This window comes from Arvicola amphibius, chromosome 8 (genome assembly GCF_903992535.2).
Source record: "Arvicola amphibius chromosome 8, mArvAmp1.2, whole genome shotgun sequence".
In the NCBI taxonomy this organism is placed as follows: Eukaryota; Metazoa; Chordata; class Mammalia; order Rodentia; family Cricetidae; genus Arvicola; species Arvicola amphibius.
In genome coordinates, this window is record NC_052054.1 from 47,451,543 (window position 1) to 47,468,911 (window position 17,369).

The following is a 17,369-nucleotide window of genomic DNA, read 5'->3' on the forward strand; positions in this document are numbered from 1 at the left end:
TATCAGCAGCAGTCTTGGCTCAGCTAGGATGAGGTGGAGATTCTGATTTCAGGAGCAGACTTTTTGTAACGTTAGAATAGAACACCAGTTCTCAGGACTCTGATAGAGGTATGCAGGACTTGTCCTTGGGTGGTAGGACTGGGTAGAGCTGTGTGAGAATTTGAGGTCCCTACCTGGAAAGCCATACTTAATTTATAGGCAGCAAAATGAGGGACCTTATTTGCTAATCTTTTGATTGAGGGATTAAATGCATTGGTATGCACAGTTATAGTTAAAAACTATTTTGATTCTTGTCATTTTGTTGATTTTTTTTCCTCATGGTTTATTTTTTTTATATTTAAAAATTTCCATCTCCTTCCCTCCTCCTCCCCCTCCCTCCGCTCCTCCTCCCCCTTCCCGCCCCTCCTTCTCCCCCTTCCCTCCCCTTCCCTCCACCCATACCTCCCATCCCTCCCTCTCTCGAGGCCAAGGAGCCATCAGGGTTCCCCACTCTATGCTAAGTCCAAGGTCCTCCCAACTCCCCCCAGGTCCAGGAAGGTGATCGACCAAGCTGAGAAGGCTCCCACAGAGCCCGTCCATGCAGAAGAATCAGAGCCCAGAGCCATTGTCCTTTGCTTCTCAGTCAGCCCCCGCTGTTGGCCACATTCAGAGAGACGGGTTTGGTCGCATGATCCATCAGTCCCATTCCAACTGGAGTTGGTGATCTCCCTTTAGTTCTGTCCCACCGTTTCCATGAGTGAACACACCCCTCAAGTTCCTGACTTTCTCCCTCATGTTCTCGCTCCTTCTGCTCCTCATCAGGACCTTGGGAGCTCAGTCCAGTGCTCCAATGTGGGGCTCAGTCACCTTCCCCATCTGTCGCCAGCTGGAGGTTCCCTCACGGTCCTGACTTTCTTTCTCATGTTCTCCTTCCTTCTGCTCCTCATCAGGACCTTGGGAGCTCAGTCTGGTGCTCCAATGTGGGGCTCTGTCATTTTCTTCATGGACTCTGCCCCTCCCTTGAGTAGATCCAGTTGGCAGAGGTGTGGGTGAGCCAACCCCAGTGTTGTGAGCATGGGACTCAGAAGTTATACAGTGGCATGGGTGGAGGAGAGATGCCCTCCCCTCATCAAAGCCTGTGGCAGGTAGAAGAGATGTCCCTTGAGGTCATAAGAGAAGGAGAGCTGTCCTTGACCCTCATCAGCTACAGCACTTGGGAGAATGGATGCTACCCCTTGCTTGGTGCACACAGAATAACTGGTTTGAGGTGTAGGTATGGGAGAACCTGCCTTGAGGATGTGAAAGCTGGAGAACTGGTCCTGCCCCTTGTTTATCACTGCAAGGGGTGAACTAGCCAGGGCAATGCTGGAGAGCTCACCCTGGTGGTGAAGACAGCAGAGAGCTGGAGGGCTTATCAAGCCTGTCTGAAGCTACACAGTTCCAGAAACAGGGTTATGTATTGGCCCACCCCAACATCCACCCTATCTGTGATCTGTTGGAGTATGGGGGTAGGACGATAGAAAGGTATGGGATGGGGGTGTGGGGAGGGGCTTGGTCTGGTTCTGTGGAAGTGAGAGGTTGTTCCAGTTCTGTAGACCCAGGGCTGCAGGATTTCCATGATACAAGGCAGCAACTGGATGTCCAGAAAGAATACCAGTGATAGCCTAGCATCAGTGGTGTAGAGGAGACCAGAGGCATAGGACCAGACTAATGATTCTTTGTGATGAATTCTTGACCAGGCTAGCTCAGTCTGTAGAGCTTGAGACTCTTAATCTCAGGATTGTGGATTCGAACCCCACGTTGGGTGCCAAATGAAGGGGTCTGGTCAATCGACAGTTATGATTAACCAGACTAGTTTTAATATATAATTTAGCTTTAATAAAGGAAAGAAAAGGGAACAAACAAAAGCCAAGATTCCAGCGAGGAGCGCAGGAAAACAAAGAGTGCAAACAAATGTACACGGATGTTTTAAAGGTATTTGGAGCCCCGGAGGGGTCACGCCCCTCAGACAAAGGGATTGGTTAGCTCCCCCATCATCTTCTTGCACATAAAAATGTCTGGATAAAGAGCTTTACTGTAATACTCATTATATCACACTGCAGCTTGCATGATGAGATTTCCCTTTCTTCTTCACTCCCTTTTTTTCCTCCTAAGTTTTATTTCCAGAGGAGGGAGGGGAATGGGTGTGACTGGGAAGCATGATGTGAAAGACACAAAGAATAAATAAAAAGAAGGCTTAAAAATTAGATATGACTTTCTTTCTCATGATCTCTCTCCTTCTGCTCCTCATCAGAACTTTGGGAGCTCAGTCCGGTGCTCCAATGTGGGGCTCTGTCTCTATCTCCATCCATCGCCAGGTGAAAGTTAAGGCTCACAGTGAGCCCGTCCATGCTGTAGAGTTCACATTCATTGCCGTTGTCCTTGGTTTCTCAGTCCTCCTCCACAGTCAGCCACATTCAGAGAGCCCGGTTTGGTCCCCTGTTCCATCAGTTCCATTCCAACTGGACTTGGTGGTCTCCAGTTAGATCTGTCCCGCGTTCACCCACTGAGACAGCAGGACAGAACTAATGGGAGACCACCAAGTCCACTTGGAATGGGACTGATGGAACATGCGACCAAATCGGACTCTCTGAAAGTGGCTGATGGTGGAGGCTGACCGAGGAGCCAAGGACAATGGCGATGGGCTTGGTCTCTACGACATGTACGGGCTCTGTGTGAGCCTTGTCAGTTTGGTTGCTCACCTTCCTGGACCTGGAGGGAGTTGGGAGGGCCTTGGACTCAACATAGTGTAGAGAACCCTGATGGCTCTTTGGCCTGGAGAGGGAGGGAGTGGGGGTATGGGTGGAGGGGAGGGGAGGAAAGGGGGAGGAGGAGGGGAGGAGATGGCAATTTTTTAATAAAAAATAAATAAACTGGAAAAAAAAGAAAAAAAAATTAGATATGATTCTGATGGCCCTGCTTTTGGATGTGAGTTAGCCCTTGAAACATAAATCTTTCAATCTTATTTGTCTGTATATTTAGTTTTTAACTATAATATGACATAGAGTCTCTTCTCTGCTTCTATTTAGTATTCTATCTAACCCTCTGTGCTGATGGACAAAACATTTCTTAGATTAGAGAATTTTCTTTTATAAATGATTAAAAAGTAGGTTCTTTGCCTTTGTCTTGGCATTTTACTATCCTTCTAGACCAATAATTTGTAAGTTTGACCTTTTCATAGTGTCCCAAAGAAACTGGCATTTGTTACCTTTTCTTCAGGCTAGGACAATTTGTTATCTACATTAAGCCATTCTGTTGGTGAAGCTTCTTACTAGACGTAGTGAGTTTTCAGTTTCAGCATCCTTTCATTTGGTTTTCTTCAGCACTCTCATTATTCATATACCGAATTAACTTCCTTATTTCACTTAGCTCTCCTTTTGTTTTCCTGGAATTAAGTCAGGAGTTTTTTTTATCTCCTTTGAATTCATACATCTTCTATTCTGGTCTTCTTGGCATTTTTGGATTCCATGGTCATTCATTGAATATTTTGTCTGAATTTTATCTGTCTAACACTTATTGCCAGCCATGACTATGATACTGGCAACTTTGGGGGATGATATTTTGTCCTGGCTTTCATGTTATTTATTAGCTTTTTGGTTAGGTCTTTTTGGCACTCAAATATTGACTGCATGTTTGATTTCCACTTTGGTGTTACCCCACGTTGGTGGGTCTTGGTTAAGCTTAGTGCTGCTTGAAGTTCAGTCATTAATATGTTTGGTGATGGTTTGTATTCAGATGGTATAAATCTCAACATGAGCAGGTGAATCTTCTGTAGACAGTGCTATGTCTGCAAACACATCACCTCTTCTATATTGTGAAGGTGTATTGTTGAGTCTATCTATCATTAGCGGCAATGCTGAGGTTGTGCTTTGGAGTACTTCGGTGATCACACTGTACCATTACCTTTATGTTCTTCTAGTGTTATCTCTTGATTATAGCCATTTTTGTGTACCAGCCTCAGAATCTATTCTTTCCCTGGCATTTGATATTGGAGAGACTTCTGTCTGTTCATTTTTCTAAGATTGCAAGCCATGTAGTTGTTCTAGCTCCTTATTTCTTTGAAGGGTCTTAGCAAAAGAAAACAGGATATACCTATAAAAAATAAAATGTTTAATAATTTACCTACCTTTAAAATTCCTATTTTATGAAAAATGATCATTTAATAAGTGTTAAGTATCTGGAAATATCTATATTTTTTCATATAAAAGATAGAGATCTTTTAGTGTTGGATATATTTTATTATATAACCTATCTTATATTGCTCTTAATCACACAGTACATCTTTTTACTAACTTAATGTTTGAGTAATGTATGGACTTACTGAAAAATAACTTACCAAAGGATTACTAAACAAAAAGTCAAGTGCATGATGTTAATTCAAAAATATGTACTTTCAGTTAATTAGCAGAAATGTATACAGAATTATTTTTTCATAATAAGTATTACTATATGTAGTTATGAATCAAAATTATTTATGTTTCTTTTTTCAGATGAAGGAAAGAGAGTCAGCTGACTAGAGATGATTTCATTTTTTCCTAACAGGTTTGATTGATTACATAATGACCATCAGGATTATCAGAAGTCACTCTAAATACTAAACTTTAAATATTCTATTTCACATGTAATTTCCAAGTGTTCAATTAAGATTCTGTTTTGCTTTATTTTTTATAGCAGTGTTTTAGAATTCTATCTGAGAGAGATACTTGAGAGGTAATAAATGGTTATTTGTTCAATGCTTTTCATGTTGTAATGCTGCCCTAATTTCTTCTAATACACCTATTGTTCATTTTGTGGTTCATGAGCAGTAAACATTCCAAGACAATTGTATGCTGGCTCCTTGTGCTGTTCTTCAGCTGGGTTTCTGTTAATTTGGGCACAGAGGTGTGAGCAAAAAAATGAGAAATAATGCATTCTAGCAGAAAGGGGCATTAAATTACCAGCACAAGTAAAAACTTAGGGTGTGAGAAAAGAGAATGCTCACACGTAGCACTTAACTCACACAGGCACGCAAATCATGCTGTCTGATAGCAAGTGACACATGTGTGCCATTTTTGTCCTTATTTATCTGTTGAAGTGGCCAACATGACTATGAGGAACTAAGGCTGGGCGGGGAAATAAGAGCATGTACAAGAGAACACTATGGGTGTGTCCAAGATTGTAAAGACAGTCCACCCCAGAGAGCCTGAGCCATCAGGTGCAGGGAAAGTATTTTGAGGACTAAGTGACAATTTTAGACAGCTGAAATATAGTACCACAGAAGAACCTTATTGGAGAAATTCCTATTCAAGTTTTCCTCTTAAGCAAGGACATTTGCAAAGCAATTTAGAATAGAAAACAGAAAAATAGAAGGAGTTTGATGAAACATTCCTAGGACTTCTAGGAATAACACAGGCAGATTAAATGTGTGTATATTCTGGAGAAATCTTCATTATATCAATGAAAGTTAGAACAAGTGAAATTGGAATTAGCAATATGAGAAGGAATGCCTTGAAAGCTACTGGACTGTCAGATTTATTGCTAATGTAATTTCCAGAGAGAAACTTTCATAATTTCAGGGGTTGATGGGGGTCTTCCATGTTTGTCTTCAGTCCCATTTGCTAATTGGAGTTTAACTAAATTTCATCAATGTTTGATTAATATGCCTGTTAATGTTGATCATCATGCTTCAAGAAGGAGAGGACAATGGGGGTGGTGATGGTAAGTGCTCGATTTTTATTAGTTATTCAATAAATAATCAAGGGGTTGGCAGCACTTTGTTAGCTTTGAGAAATGTGCAGAAACTTCTTTGTTTTGTCTTCTTGGTTGATTTTTGTCTTGGCTTTTGACTCGTACACATATTGGGAAGTGGCTACATCTAGACCCTACTGAGGAAATCAGAATGTGAATTTGGTAGAAATAATAAAAAATTTAATCAGCAAATTAATTTGAATAACTGAAACCTGATAGTCAATTGGTTAGCTTTCTACCCCTCACTGAACTGACCTAGTTAACAGCTTGTGTTCATGCTGTGTAGCTCTCTCCACATCTATGGACACACAGGGTTATCATTTTGGGGTTAATAAATGCTCCCTCTGAGGTCTGGTGTCCCCATATTCTTTGTACCTTCAATTGGAATTTCTGTTTTGATGATTTTGCTCTTCCTAATGTCAATAAAAATTGTTATCAGTCTAAAAAACACAGTGAACGCACAACATCTTGTTTCTAAATTTCAACACATAAGTTCTCTTCAGTGAATATGCCTAACACTAGATATTAAATTTAAGTAGGCATAAATGTGTTGTGCAGGATTAATTTATCTTAGTTTTTGACTGTCTTACACGACTCGATGCAGTACATAATCTACTCACGTCAGTGAAATCATATCAAAAAATAGTTATTTCACTCAATTCTTTTGTTACTTTTTAGACATTATTTTTATAACTAATACTAGAGAACTGTTTACATAAACTGTGACTCTTAGTGCACAAGAAGTTCAAGGACATTAGGTTACAATCATTTTGCTCCTCATCAGCTAATAGCTTTGTATACTCTTAACTCTATTGACTTGTATGATTATGTGTTTTAAAATAGTAGAAAATCCCACTTGTCTTGAATAATAAATAAACATGAGACAGAATACTGTGGACTGCAAGCTAACAGGTTATGGGTCTAGTGGAAGCCAGTGGCTCAAGTGAAGGCAGCAGTATAATACAGCTAACAGGAGGGGCCTGTTTCTTTATGTGAAGTCACTCATATTTGACTGTATCAGGCAGGTAAACGGAAGAGACTTCTAGGGTTTGTACTCCTTCTATATTTTATTTTCCATCAAGAAATTGGAGCTCAAGTTTAAAAACATTACGCCTCTTTCTAACTGGACAGAACAATAATCAAATCCTTGCTTTGTCACTCTGAACACAGAGGGTAAACTTGTCAGAGAAAACCCCTATTTTGTATTTTTTTGCCATACTCTGAAGATATTCTGCTAATATCTTAGACATTCTTATCTGATGTGGGTAAACATGAGTACATGTGTATGCTAGAAAACTTTTTAAATTTCTAGAATTTCTTAATGAACGTAGATAGCAATTGGACAAAAGGAAAAGTATGTTTTGCTGTCAATATCTGTATACTTCTTACCTCAGAAACAAAGCACCCCATCATCATTTTTTAAATGTGTTTTATCCACCACTTACTGCATCAAAATTAATTTGTTATATGCCCATGCTTGGCTCTCCCAGGGGCTTTAGTAAGTGATTGAGGCTAATCTGATGAATTAAGGTTCTAGTGGGGGTGTAATTGCTGAGTGTGTCCTCTCTTATAGGTAGCTTTTGTATTTGCTATAGGTCTTCAAACCTTGACCCAATGAGGTGTGTAATAAGATTAGAATGACCAGACCCAAGCACTTCCACCTGAAAGCAGGCAGCAGTCAATATTTGTGGGCTGAGCTGAGAATTTCCATTACTGGCTGAGCCACTAAAACATTTTTGGGAAGAAAGAGATTTAAATTCCTTTATTTCTGTGTATGAATGTTTTTACTGTTGTAAATGCTTTCTGTTCTGAGGTTACACAAAAAGATAAATATTGCTCTGGGGTTATATTTCAAAAGAAATTTCAATTAATATCTAAACAATAGTATTGTCAGTTGTGCTAGAATTCATGGGACATTATAGAAATCTTATTTTATTAGGTTCCATTTTTGTCTAAATTTTGCTTTCTTTTACTCTTCTAATATTTTCTCACAACAACCATTTTATTAGCTTAAACAAGCAGTATTTTTATTTTATCTCCAATTATATGTTGTAATCACACAGAAACTGTATTAATTAAATCACTACTTGGCCCATTAGCTCTAACTTCTTATTGGCTAACTCTTACATCTTAATTTAACCCGTTTCTATTATTTGTGTATTGCCACATGGCTGTGGCTTACTGGGTAAAGTTCTGCCCAGCTCCAGCAGGGCTACAGACTCTGCCTCCTTTCTCCCAGCATTCCATTATTTTTCCCTGCCTAGCTCTGTTCCCCTATAGCTCTGCTATAGGCTCAAAGCAGTTTCGTTATTAACCAATGGTATTCACAGCATAGAGAGGGGAATCCCACATGAATTATATGACCGACTTTGCTACCACTATCCAAAGAGATTTTAGACTCTTATTTGATGCCACATTTGGATTCACAAATTATTCTTATATATCACATTTTTTCCTTCTTCTTCATGTTTATCTCTGCTGCTAAAGACAAAAGCAATGGCAATTTCTCACTATTCCATTCGATGACCTTCATACCATAGGAACCACTTTTTTATTGTGCACCAAATATCTTGGCTTGATATTGTTGACCTCCCTGCCCTCTCACTACCTCCTCTGGGCAACAATATCCTTGACAGAGACTGTTAATATCTTCACCCATGAGTTGCAGCCTCTGAGGTGCTGAATTGTTACTATGCTCTTGAGAGTCCTTGACCCTTAGTGCTAGCAAGAGCAGGTAGATAACTCTATCTTGCTGGTTCCACTTGGGCTTTCAAAGCTTCACAGAGTTTTCTATGAATGGATTCTTTCAGTTTTAATTTTGTACTCTCTCTGAGTTCTTATAAGCACAATTGGGGTAATAAATTCAAGTGGGGCATCATTTCCTGCTTAGAATAAACAATCATTTTAATGAGTTTTTCTGTTTAATGGTTCTGTGTGACTGACTTAGCTTCCTGTAGATAATATTTTCTCTTTGGAGAATATCATAATTGACCTCTAAGCAGTCACTCTGGTGACTAAGATACAGCCCCATTCCTACTTATGATCTAACTGGATTGATGTACATCTTCAATGGTGACTTTTCTTAGAATTGGAAGTCTCTCTCCTCTTTGTTTTTTTCAAGATTGTACTTATTTAAGCATAGAAAATTTATGATAATATGGTTTCAAAAAAGGTGATATTTTTCCTTCCTCTATCATAATCTATACAGTTTCCTCTTCAAAGTTTCACATAACAAGTAACTAGAAAACATAAAAAAAATGTACCTCAGTAGTATATGACTTGGTGTTTAATTCTACTACTTGTCATTCAAAACTGAATCTGAAATCCTTTTATTAACTCATATCTCAATCAAAACCCAAATTTTGAGGACTGACCTCGACAACAATACCTCTTTCCAGGGTAGGGGCATGGGAATTTAGAAATATAAGTAAAGAATATGAAGACAGATGAAAAATAATAGAACAGAGACCATAGAATAATACCTGGAGGGCAGCCCAGTGAGTACTGAAATCCATCTACGTTTATTTTTCCACAGCTTTTATACCCAATGTAAATGGGGGTGGAGATGGGCAGGGGGAGAAGGTAACAAAAGACTTTATTACCATTATAAAAAGGATAACTCAAACAGTCAATTCTTTTATCGCTCTGAGACGTCAAATTATTAGCAGTCTGTTTCTGTTGTCTAGCTACCAAAGCTGCTCTAGATCACGTATACTGATGGCAGCTACTTCCCTGGTGACTTTGTAGTTACAAAAGAAAGAGAAAAAGGTACATTTGCATATCCTGACCACCCATCAGGATGACATGGACCTACTTGAACGAGCTATTTTAATGTTAAAAGAATCAATCAATCACATCCTGAGTTGGGACATGCAACTATGCTTGTCAGTCATTTTGAACAGTCTGCCATTCTCTGACCATCAGATAAAGTGGAAATGGTCCCACATTTTTGGACTTCCACACCCAAACAAGACAAACTTTACTTTGTTTGCATATCATAGTATTCTTACTTACACCTCAACTATTTTGTCTTTGAATGTGTATGGAATCTGTAGCAGACAGACTTTTTGTTTTTGGCACACTAACCAGTTCCCAAATCATGACATGGAGACTTATTAGTTATGAATAATCACTTTATCTTATGCTTGTCCCATTAGCTCTTATAACTTTTTTTAACCCGTTTCTTGTCATCTATATTTTACCTCAGGGGTTTATTCCCTTTGTTTCACTCTGTATGAACTATTTCTTGTCTGGCAGCCTGGCCCTGGGCATCTTCTTTTTTTCCTTGTTCTGTCCTCTCTCTCATGATCTCTTCCTACTTACTCTCTATGTTGAACAGCCCTGTTTATCTATCTACTGCCTAGCTATTGGCCATTAGCATTGTTGTTGTTGTTGTTGTTGTTTTGTTTTGTTTTGTTTTGCTTTAGGTTTTTCTTTTTTAGATCAATCAAGTGCCTTAGGCAAGGTAAAACAAATGTAATATATCGTTGCATAATAAACAAATGTAGTACATCTTTGCCTACAAAAAGTAGTATTATAGAACAAGAACCTTCACCTTTTCCCACACCAGTAAGTCCAGAATAAGCTACTTTCAGTTAACCATGAATCTCCCATTGTCTTTTAACAACAATTGTCCCAGGTGAGTATTTTTCATCAGGTTTCCCTAATGAACTGGGAGGGCAAGAATGGAATTTTCTTGAAACTATTTTTCTTCATTTTTCAAAAAAGATAGGTGCATGTGGAAGATTCAATTCAATATGACAAAAAATTGTTACATTGTTTTGCATTAGTTTTCTACCAGGAGATGCATGTACAGGGTCATATGTGTGCTAGGCAGGTGCTTTATCACAAAGTTACATCCTAAAATTGTATATATTTTGAAACAGAGTGTCATTAAATTTCCCAGGTCTTGAACTCTCCCTGTAATCCAGCCAAGCTTTCTATTTCTGATCCTTCTACTTTGTTTTCTTCTCAAATAGCACAGAGTATAAGCCTGCAACACTAGACCATCAAGATCGTAAGTTTAGAAATTGATCAAGCATTTGGTATAATTCTGGGATTCAGTCAAGTAGGCCACAGGAAAAAGAGACAGGTAGAACCTTTGCTCAGACTTGGAGTTGATGAACCAAATTCTGAACTGTCATAAAATTTCATTGTAGATAAACAATTTATGTCCTTGTGGGCAAATGAGGGCTCCTTTAGTTTTTCCACTTGTGACTCTATTTTGCCCAAAAATTGTTTTGTGAGCCTGAGTATGCAGGTAAATAAATAGATGTACATTACTGGTAATAAATCATGCACAAACTTATTTTAAAATACTTTATTGTAAATATATTTTTTTCTTGATTAACAATAAATGCAAATTTGTATACTAATGGGATAAATGTGCTTGTTTGTCTAATCCAATCCAATCCAAATGCATTCTAATTTGAAGCTTAAATGTTAGGGGCGTAATGATGGAGAAATATTAAAGGTCTCTGTTTTCCAAAATTAAGGCTTCATATTCCTATAAGAGCAGAGTACTTCAAATGTACAATAAACACGCTGCAGTTCCTAGCATACGATAGTCTATTTGTGTGACGGTGTTTAAAAGCCAGGTTCTTTGGCATGACTTGTGTGTTTAGAAAAACATATTGTTTGTTTAGAAGCAAAGCCACTGTGAAACATTGCTCAACACAGATGAGTGCTTCCAGAAACAGTTTAGATTCATTATGGATTTGATTTCGGGTTAATTTTTGGTCATCACATATTTAGAAACCACATGCAGCTGCCAAAGTTTTCACAACTCTCACAGTAAGTCATGATCCACAGTTTAAGAAGTTTGGGGCTAAATGATGGGTCAACAAAGATCAATTTGCCTGTCAAATCCAGCCCCACACCTGTTTCTGTAAATCCAGCCTTACTGGAACCCACCCAACACATGCATTTACTGCATTGTCTCCTGGATGCCTTCTTCACGTCAGCTGGCAGACAGCTTTGAGTAACAGAATAAAGTTGTAACTGAGCAGGAACAGTGGATAGAAACACTTAACATATTTATGGTTTGGCACTAAATATCATCATCTGAGGAGTTCTGCATCAAAGAGTTCTCAGGAGGTTTTACTCTTGTCCTATCTAAAGTGATAATATCCTAACTCTAAGCATCTGCATTTGGTGTGATAATAACCACATTTTATGACAAATATATCCATTGACTCTTGATAGATTATTTTCTAAATGAACAGATATTAAAAGATATATTGTAGTTTACCTCAAAAATTGGGAGAATACTTGTAGACAAAGAGGAAACCATTTGATGGTATATCAGCTAATATAAAATAACTTCACCCCTTTCTTTAAAAATGATATGTTTTATGAAAGTACCAATTTGCTGAGTGAAGCCCTACTTTTCTAGCTATTTTAAAGGGTGACATTTGTACAGACTCTGTAAAAAGTTCAGTATTAAAAAGCCTTCTGTAGCCACCTCATTCTCTTTCTTCAATCATATAACAAGCGAACAAATAATTGTCCAGTCCTCAGTTACAAAAACACCCTTCAGCAGACTACCCCAAAGCTTAAACGAGTCATATCTGTCACCCGGCTTACCCTTAAGTACACATAACACCATTTCCACAACTACAAACTGCAAGCACAAAGTGGAAGGAGCTTTATTGTATGAAGAGAATTAAACAGACGGTCATGTCTGTACATCATTTTTGAATGTGTATGACTTAGACATAGTCATTCGAAATTAGCATATTAATGTTTAGGGCTGCAGATAGCAACAGCCTTTCCTCATAGTTATAGAAGGCTGGACTAGAGCCTTCGGGTGGCCCATCTCCTTCCATGTGCAGACTCTGCCAGCACCATTCCTACCCTTGATGATTAAATGGTATTGAAGGATTTCTTCTTCAATTCCAGATGATTGTTTTTTAATATTTGTTTTAATATGAAGGAAGGGCATGCTCATTCATCTTAGAAATGTTACAGCAGCACTTCTTATCAGCCATTGATGATGAATGGGAGAATGTCTTCTTAGCATGGGAGAGAATATTACACAAATCTTCTGGAGTCTTGCCACAAATCTTTCTTAATAAAACTCAACTCATCGGCTTCCAGAAGAGGAATATGTTTTCAGCCATAAAAGGTATACCAATGAAGAGAGATGTCTCGCAGAAGGCCCTTTTCATACTGTGCTTTATGTTCATGATTATGTGCAGGCACAGCTGTGGAAGCATTTCTTTTTTACAGAGAAAAATTTAGGCTGTTAAATTTGTTTTTCAAAAGGACAGACTGTCATCTTGTTGTAGCGTTTCTGATATTTATTAACTATCAATTGGAGCCAGGGGTAGTACTAAGTACTGGGGGAGTTTACTGTGCAAAGAAACCAACAAAGTGCATTCTTCAGGAGTGAAACGTTTTATGCAAAAGATAGTGTTATGCTCCCTGCAATTAGCACATCTATCCAGGCACCCAGACGTTAAAAGAATATGCTTCAGGTGGGTCCCTTGTTCATGCACATGCAGAGCAATCCATCTGCTGTTGCCATGGGAGTCATCTTCAACTTGTCCATGGCACTTTCACTTGTCACCTGGATGTCTAGTCACTATATTCAATCCAATTTTCAGTTTGTAAAATTTTAATTTTTGTCTCTTCAGATCTCATAATTACTGCTCAAATTGATCTCAATTCAGGGACTCTAGCAACACTTCCCTAACTTGAGCCCACCACTTCTAGTTTTCTTAGTGCTAGGACTGAAAGGCTCATCACCTGCCTAACTTTCAAATCAGATTCTCTAGCTCCGTTCATTTTCCTGCAAAATTCAAGATGCTGGTGTTTTTTTTTTTTTTTCTGTGTAGCAATCCATTGTGTGAAGTACCACATTTTCCTTATCCATTCTTCTGTCAAGGAACGTTTAGGTTGTTTCCAGGTTCTGGCTATGACAAACAATGCTGCTATGAACATAATTGAGCACATGTACTTGTGGCATGCTTGATCATCCTTTGGATATATACCCGAATGTGGTAAACATCATTTTGATCAAGGTAACCCAGACACAGAAAGACGAGTATTACATGTACTCACTCATAAGTAGTTTTTAATCATAAAGCAGAGAAAACCAGCCCAAATCACAATCCCAAAGAATGTAAACAACCAAGAGGACACTAAGAGAGACATACATAGATCTAATCTACATGGGAAGTAGAAAAAGACAAGATCTCCTGAGTTATTTGGGAGCATGGGGAACTTGGGGGATGGTTGAAGGGGAGGGGAGAGATAGGGAGGGAAACAGAAAAATGTAGAGGCCAATAAAAATCAATAAAATAAAAAATAAAATAAAACCAGATTCTCCACAATGACAGATGGAAAGTAAGTAGATAAACATCACATGATATAATTATCCCTGTTTCATGACCGCCAGCCCTGGCAGTTGAGAAGCAGTGTGTGTCAATCTTTGTTCAGAAATAATGACTGGAAAATCAGTCTTCTTGTCCCTGGTAGCTAAGCCAAAGGGCTTCGAAGTATAAATCACAAAGTATTTGAATACTGAGGTACTACCTGGGGAAAATTTGAATCAAATGTCTTAAAATTAAACCCAAAGATGCATGTGGTGCCTGAGTCAGTATGAAACCTTCACCATGAGCATCTCCTGGGTCTTTCTGTAAATAAGCAGTAAATATATTATTGCCAGATATATTTGGTTGAATATGTAGGTTACTTAGATAACATGGATCCATAACTTTGTTCTAAATATTCCCTAATAATATAACCTAAGTTTAGTTCTAAAGTTGTAATGTATTCTTTAGTATAACAAGAATACAGTTGCTTATCCTATAAAATTTCTTACCATTTGGTGAACAAACTATGTAATGGAAAGTAAAGTTTATCTTATCAAATTGAAAATAAATGCACATTGTAAAAATATGAAATTAACTTTAGCTTGTCATGACTAATATTGTTTTAAAACTATAGGAAATTTATGAGAAATTTCTATTTACATGATTAATAAAATATGTCTTAGGCTGTTAATCATCAGAAAACTCTTCTCTGAGGCAGTATAAAAATTTGTCAAGACATCCTAATCAGAATATTTATTCATAGTTATTATTTCAACAGTTAAAATACATACATACATTCAACCTAGTTAACTAACAGTTTCTTTTCTTTTTTCTTTTGTGGTTTTTCGAGACAGGGTTTCTCTGAAGCTTTAGAGCCTGTCCTGGAGCAAGCTCTTGTAGACCAGGCTGGTCTCGAACTCACAGAGATCCACCTGCCTCTGACTCCCGAGTGCTGGGATTAAAGGCGTGCGCCACCACCGCCCGGCACTAACAGTTCCTTAAGCTCACATTTTTACCATTATGGACTGCATAGTATCACGTGTAGCATGGCATGCGGGTGTGTGGTTTCACCAGGGTGCTTGAAATAAAAGGAAGACTCAGTCACTCCTTGAGAATGAATTTAGCCATTGTGACCACAGGGAGCTCAGCATCTGTGGACTGAAGCACTTTCCCTTAGCCTTTTGGCAATTTTTTCCTTATGTTTATACTTTAGAAGCAGATTTCCGTATCTCAAAATAAACTGAATGAAGCTTTCAAAAATACAATGCCAAATGCAGATACCTGATTCATGAGGTACCAAGGTTTTCTGTTTTTCTTTTTGTTTTTTTTTTTTTTCTAATGTAAGTTATGCAAAGGCTTTGTATCCATGGGAAACTCTCAGACAAGATTCTCATAGCACAACAAAAGCTATCTATAACACAAAGGATGGATTAAGACTGGGTGCTGACTCCAGAGCTAAGCCAGGTATGCCCCAGTGGGGATTCATGGCTAGAGGGGGTTGCTCACTAACCCTCTGGCACTGGGTCAACAGGAATTTCTGCCACAATATTGCCTATTTTTATGTCTTTCCTATGTGTTATATGATGTTTAATAACATCACTGATTTATAACCACTTGAATCAATGATGTGTCCTAGAAAAAACACAAAACATTCAATGCATAGTGAAAAATGTCCTTGATTGAACACCATTGAGTCACCTCCACCCTTTCTGTCTTGTATTATCATTCTACATTGCAAATTATTATGCATTAGTGTATTAACACAATGAACATGAAAGAGAGGGAGAGTTGTAAATGGATGTAATAATTAATAACTTTTCATGCTTGTAGGAAATTACTGCTTCTTGAAGTATGTTAGCAATTTCATGAATGAGAGAATATAGTAAATTCCTGCTTGACATTAAAACCAAGCAGAACATAGTTAAATTTCATTTCTATTATCCAGAAAGGACTCTAGATTCTTGAAAACTTCCTAGATACTATTTGTAATATCATAATATTACTAGATATTCAGGTATATGTTAAATATTTATGTACCCAGAACAAAAATGTTGTAGTTTCATTCTTCTTTGAATTAAATTTATAAGAGATATTTGCAAGCATAGAAGGAAGTAGTAAATGAAAGGGCGAATATGAATAAAATACAAAGACATATATGTATATAATGTCCTAATCTTATTTGGCAGCAAAAATGAAAAAAAAAAACTTGTGAAGTACCAGTTTAGAGGGTTTAAATCAAAACCACTGAAAGATAGACTACATTATTTCATATTGATCATTTGTAAATATTTGTGTGAACAAATAAGTTTAACAGTAATTTTTCCCCCAGAAACAGACAATGCTATCCACGGTAATTTTGTGGTGGAGGACAACTTTGTTTTACTGGCTGGGCTGACTCTTCTTTCCTCAGGCCTCAGTTTCAATATCACTTATTAAAGTTGTGCATTAGGGCTATGGATGTAGCTGTTTTTTTTTCCATACTGTAATTTTTTATTTTTTAATTTTTTTTTAATTTCTTTTTTTTTCTCATGGTTTATTTTTTTTTATATTTAAAAATTTCCATCTCCTTCCCTCCTCCTCCCCCCTCCCTCCGCTCCTCCTTCCCCTTCCCTCCCCTATTTCTCCCCCTTCCCTCCCCTTCCCTCCACCCATACCTCCCCTCCCTCCCTCTCAAGGCCAAGGAGCCATCAGGGTTCCCCACTCTATGCTAAGTCCAAGGTCCTCCCAACTCCCCCCAGGTCCAGGAAGGTGATCGACCAAGCTGAGAAGGCTCCCACAGAGCCCGTCCATGCGGATGTAGCTAAGTTTGTAGCATGCTTGACTAACATGTTCAAAGACTTTGAATTAAACAGTCATGATGGGACACATGTCTAACCCAAAACTCAAAAGATGGAGACCACGTCTTTAGCCATGTAGTGATTTCATGGGCCAGCCTGGAATTTATTAACTCCTGTCTTAACTACTTTTTAAACAAAAGCATTCTTTCAGTACTCATTCAAATCAGTTCTTCTATTAATTTCTCTGGTAACATCCTATGTTTTAATTCAGTGTTTATCATAATGTACAATAGAATGTTTATATGTGGTTGTTTGAATGAGACTAGTTCTTATAGGTTCATGTATATGAATGGAACTGTTTGGGAAGTATTGGGATGCATAGCCTTGTTGGAGGAACACAATGGTGATGTGCTTTGACGTTTCAAATGTCCATTTTATTCTGTTCTCTCTCTCTCTCTCTCTCTCTCTCTCTCTCTCTCTCTCTCTCTCTCTCTCTCTCTCTCTCTCTCTCTCTCTCTCTCTCTCCTTT